Source organism: Gossypium arboreum, chromosome 6, assembly GCF_025698485.1.
Source record: "Gossypium arboreum isolate Shixiya-1 chromosome 6, ASM2569848v2, whole genome shotgun sequence".
Lineage (NCBI taxonomy): Eukaryota > Viridiplantae > Streptophyta > Magnoliopsida > Malvales > Malvaceae > Gossypium > Gossypium arboreum.
Genome location: NC_069075.1, coordinates 22737096 through 22743455, shown reverse-complemented (window position 1 = coordinate 22743455; position 6360 = coordinate 22737096).

The window sequence follows — 6360 nt, the reverse complement described above, 5'->3', positions numbered from 1 at the left end:
TTAATTTGTTGGTGCCATACGATATGGAGCTATCGAAATTGGAGTGGTACCGGTACCAATTCGATGCCAAATTCTATTTCCGAACATGTGGTAAACCCGCAATTCTTCGGAAAACATCCGGTATTCACAAACCACGGCGCAGATTCGGGTTTCTTCTCGATTCCTTGTCATCGAGTACGATGCAAGGTACGCCGCACCCTTTTCTTACATATTTACGGGCCAACATCGGCGATATTACAATTGGCAACCCTTTAAGTCCGTGGACTCAATCCAATTATTTCATTATTCGCACCTCAAATCGATAGTCTTGCTCTTGCAATTTACAACCGCATCGTGCATGGTCAACCAATCCAAACCAAGAATAACATCGAACTCATCGAACGGCAAAAGCATTAAGTCCGCCGGAAAACAAGAACCTCGGAACACTAGGGGACTTTTCTTGCACACTTTGTTAACAAGCACGTAATGACCCAAGGGTTTGACACCGAATTACAAACTCGAGAGACTCAATGGGCAAAGTCTTCTTGGATGCTAAGGTTTCACATATATGAATGAGTAGAACCGGGGTCAATCAAAGCAATTACATTTGTATTGAAAAGAGTGAAAGTACCGGTAATAACATCCGGAGAGGCAAGATCCTCACGTGCGGCGTATGGCATAAGTCCTAGCAGAGCACGAGCCTCGGATCTGATGGTAGCATCTCTAGATCCTCTCCGACCGCCATCGACATTGCCCATATTTCTAGGTGGCCTACCTCGGCGATGGTAGCACCGGGTTTGCACTCGACTTACATTCTGCTCATGCATCCTCGGGCAATCCTTCATAAAGTGGTCGGCCGATCCACACTTATAGCGAGAGCGATCACGAAACCAACAGCTCCACGAATGCCGTTTGCCACAATGTGGACACTCCGCCTCTCTCGGCGATCATTTCCGCCATCACCGTGATCGAGGTGACTTCGTGTGGTCACGAGGTCGATCGCGTCCTCGTCTAGAAAAGCCCAAACGCCTCTAGACCGGCTCGCATCATCTCGAAATCTCTTCGATGCTTGTTGAAGAGACTTTCCGAGGACCTCTTCGAATTCTCCAGTTCCCACATCACTTTTTGTTTCTCCTTTCTAAGCTCTTCTACTTTACAAGCTCGCTCAACAAGTACTACGAACTCTCGTATCTCGAGAATGCCAACAAACATCCTTATATCATCATTCAGCCCATCCTCGAAGCGTTTACACATAATAGCTTCGGACGAAATGCATTCTCACAGCGTCTGGCTAAGCCTCACAAACTTTCGTTCGTAGTCGATAATGAGACATAGAACCTTGCTTAAGATCAAGAAATTCCCTCCGCTTTTGGTCGATGAATCTCGATGATATACTTTTTTGAACTCGGTTTGAAAGAATTCCCAAGTCACTTGCTCTCTAGGCACCACAGTCGAGTACTCCACCAATAGTAGGCGGACTCAGCGTAGCAAGGAGATGGTACACTTTAAGCACTCATCGGGTATACAGGATAGCTCATCAAGCACCGGATAGTGTTATCTAACCAAAATTCAGCGCTTCGGCATCATCATCATCCGTAGCCTTAAATTTAGTGGCCCCATGTTTTGAATCCTATTGATGGGGCTTACTTGACCTTATTTGGTCGATCACCGGAGGTATTATAGGTCTTGGGGTTGCATTTGTCGGGAATGGAGGTTGTGGAACAGTAGTGTTGGTTCGAATGTATTGATTAAACCATTCGTTCATCACACTATAAAAGGCTTGCCTAGCCTCGTCATTAGGATTCTTGGCCATAGGTTGAGAGTCCGCCATATTGTCCCTTTGCGCGAGCAGCGCCACACTCTCCACATCATCGCCTATCGCTTCGGTTGGGATCGGGATCCATTGCTATAAACAAACACAAAGTCAAATTGTCGAAATCACCACACTATCGATTCATCATTTAATGGCATGTATAGCTAGACCCCAAACATATCACGGTAGTCCTAGAATCGACTAAACCGTGGCTCGATACCAATAAAATTGTAACACCCCAAACCCGAGACCATCGCGGTTTAATCGGACCGAGGGTTAACAAGCCAAGTTCACATGTTTTTGCCCACCAATTTGACATTTCGGTCAAATTGGAAAAAGCTGCGTCCTGTCGCCTTAAAATCATATCTCGAGTTTCAAAACTCGAAACTGGTTTCAGTAAATTTTCCTGAATTTAGACTCATATATCCATCCATGGATTTATTTCTAGGATTTTTGGTCGGGCCAATTGGTACAGTTTATTAGTTAAAGTTACCCATGTTACGTGGATCGATCGCTTCGACCTTCGCAGTATAACTTGAATATCTCTCTGATGTGGATTTAATGCTGGTGTCATTTGTTTCTAAACTAGACTCAAAATGGAATCTGTACATATAAGGTATGTCTCCTAATTCTTTTTGGATAATTTATAGTGAATTTTTAAAGTTGCGACGGGGAACCCGAAATCATTCTAGCCTGTCTCACAATAGCTTTAATATCTCTTAACCTGTAACTCCTATGACCATTTCGTTTCTTCCATATGAAAATAGACTCATCAAGGTTCATTTACATAGCTTATTCACTATTTAATTCCATTCCTATGAATTTTGGTGATTTTTCACATTCACGCCACTGCAATTTGGCAAGATCTGCTTTTAAGGTAGGACTTACCTATTTGGTAGTCTCCATGATTCAACTAGTCTTGCCATACATAGGTTCATATATGATCATTTTAACCATGCCAATGGCTGATCATATGACCAACATTCCCATTTCCAAGCCATCGCCACATCATGACACCAAATATATACATACAACCCACAATTAGTCTAAGTTCATGCTTCCCTTTTTAAGCCATTTTCGCATGGCCGTACATACTTACATTACAACATATTTAACAAACAAGGGTAGTCCTATACATGCCATCTCAAGTTCAACCAAAATTTATACCAAAATGGAGGCTTGATAGTGTGGATGACTTCGACTTCAACGATCCCAAATCCGATTGCTTGAGCGAAATCTAGAAAACCGAGAGCCAAAGCAACGGGTAAGCATTTTATGCTTAGTAAGTCTCAAGGAATATAATCAACTCTAATTACAGCAATACATTCACATAGCCAAATGCATCATTTCATTAATCCACATTCTTACTTCACACTTCATCATTATATAATTTCACAAAGTATCAATCAATTCAATAACTGAAATTCATTAGTCGATTGAGCGAATGTTGCTCAAACATGTCGACTTTCCAATGCACATATAACGTACCTTATCCTTTGGGCTTTTCGAGTGTACTAATCAATTCATTATAGCAACCAACACTCACCTCCAGCCCAAGATTCTTGAATATAACCGGATATAATCACGTGCACAAATGCCTTGGTCTTAGCCCGAAAGAATAACTCGCATACGAATGCCTTGGTCTTAGCCCTGATATAGCCACTAGCACAATTGCCTTGGTCTTAACCGGATATAATTTCAACATAATTGTCTTGGGCTTAGCCCGATATCATTCAATTTCTCATGCACACATACATCAATAATCATTGGACATACATATTTCATTTTCGTTACTAAGGCTCAAACACAATTATAATCATTAGCATATTCGCCTTGGGACTTAGCCCGGGTGGAATTCAAATACTCATACACACATAATCAATAATCATACACATCCATATTTCATCTCACATAATTTAAGTAAGGTCACTTCTTGAGGACTTACCTCGGATGTTGTCGAACGGCTTTTTCTTATTCGATCACCTTTTCCTTCCCTTGTCCAATTGTGGCCCTCTTAGCTCTTGAGCTAATTCAAACAAATTCAATTTATTAAAACCTCATTGTGCTTGCTTATGGCGAATATGACAAGGAGTTTAAATGGTCATATGGCCACTCTTTAGCTTGAATACACAATGGTCATGCACATTTTATACTACATCAAGCAATTCAATACAATTTATTTGAGCATCAAGGAAATGCTAAGGCCTTCAATAGGCTACCCAAGGCCGAATATTCATGTACATGTTGAGGTCAATTTTGCACTTAATACCTCACAAAACAGCATGCAATTTACTAATTAATGCTTTGCACATTGTGGCCCAAAACTTATAATATAGCATCAAGCACCTACATGTGTGCTAGGCAATTGTGCTTGCAATTTCACAAGCATTCTTCCACATCTTCTTCTTTAAACCAATATATTCATCACTTAGTTCATAACCAAAACATAATGTGCAATCATATATATGCATATATGAGCATGGCCGATTTTCAAGGTGTCCATAGCCATCCAAAACACAAATTTTAACTAACATGCAAGAAGCATGAATCATGCTCAAGAATGCATCATGGCCGAATATGACAATCATGCTTCTTTTCAACTTCAATCATGATAAAACAAAAAGAAAGCTCAAAATCTTACTCATGAGTAGACAATCCATCATTGCATGCATCATCATCAAGTTTCACACTTAGCATGCAATGGCTTTATCACCATAACAACTTTGGCCAAATGCCATTTCCATGGCATAACAAAGATTTGAGCCATGGCTAACATGCACATCAAATTAGCAACCAAACCATGCATGAAACTCCCAACACAACCTCATACATACCTTAATCTTGATGTAAACTTAGCCAAATCTCCTTCTAGGTCTCTTCCAACCCAAGCATGAAGCAAAAATCCTCCCCCTTTTCCCTTAGTATTTTCGGCCAAGAAGATGAGAAAGGATGAACAAATTTTTCTTTTCTTTCCTTAGGACATTCGGCCAAGCCTATGGAGAAGAATGAACATTTTTTTTTCTCTTTTTTTTTTCATACTCTTATTTTATCATTTCTAACATCATCCATTAGTAAAACATGTTGGGAACATGTTTTCCCTTGCCCATAATTTGTCATGGCCGGCCATCCACCTTAGGGAATGGGATAATTGACATGCAACTCCATTTATTTCACTTTATGCATTATTAGGCCACTTAAAATACACCTATCACATTTTCAAGTCCTAGCACATGGGTCCTTTCTTATAAATTAGCACCTAATTAATAAAAATCGAGACACGAAATATTTACGCATACCAATTCCACATACAATAAGCACGGAATATAACACTTAATTATTCTTGTGACTCGGTTTCGTGGTCCCGAAACCACTCTCCGACTAGGGTCACATTAGGGGTGTCACAAATCCTACATAAGACTAAGATCATACAAGTATTCCATCACTCAAGCAAACATACATATAACTTAGATAAAATAAAAAATCATGATTGCATTTGAACATACTTATGAACAAAAATTCTTTCTAAACATTCATTTATTTCAGCATACTGAAGTAAAAAGATTGAAACATACTTCAAAATTTATGTAAAATACCTTATTAAAAATTCAGAATGTAAACCTCATTACAAAAACAAAGTAATGAATGAAAACTGAACACCAGGTAGGTTTGCAAGAAAAGAAAGGTAAGTCATAAAGACTGTTTAAGTGCCAAATCTTTCTCACAATCCAATCCTAGACATGTTCATTCCCATTACCATATCACTTTATTTTCTTTCTATTGAAGAGGCATTAAGTTTATTCTATTCATACTTGCTATTTTAAACATGTTTGCTATTTTATTATGTGAAAGAAATACTAACTAAGAAATAAAAATAAACACTTAAAAAGAAATAAAAACTAAAGGAAAAGAACTCTACCATTTTTATCCATTTGACTTATCCTCATCATCTTTCTCCTTTGATGATTCATCCTTGCTTTCTTCATCATCTTCCTTCTATGAATCAAACATATAATCTAGGAACTCAGGAACAAAATGGTTAGAGATATTTTTAAAAGTATTTCTTACAGAATCATCTCTAACTTTTGCATTTTTCCAATAAGCTTGTTGTTGGTTATGAGTAAATTTCATCATATCCATCATAGTTGACAATTTCGATTTCTTCATAATATTTGAATAAGTTGGCATTAGATTAGTCAACTCCAGATCAATACTTAGTTCAACTAAATCATTAGCATTTGACTCTTTTCTTGGTTTAGAGACTTTCAGTTCCTTTATCGATTCAAGCTCATTCGATTCTTCCTTCGATTCTACTTATTCTGTCTCATCAACTGAGTCAGGTTCTGTTTCAGATTTGTTCGATAACTAATCATCTTCTGGTTCTGTTGGCTCACTTGGTTCAATTGAGTTTAGTTCATGGGATTCTCCACTAACCTTTCAAGATCATTGGTTGTAATGCAACCTTGAACATATGGGCCTTTCAGGTCTGCTTTTGTCTTGACTTTGGCCCTTAAGCAAAGTGAAGTTATCAATGATGGGAAATAAGCACTTTCGGTCTTCTTTCTAGCACA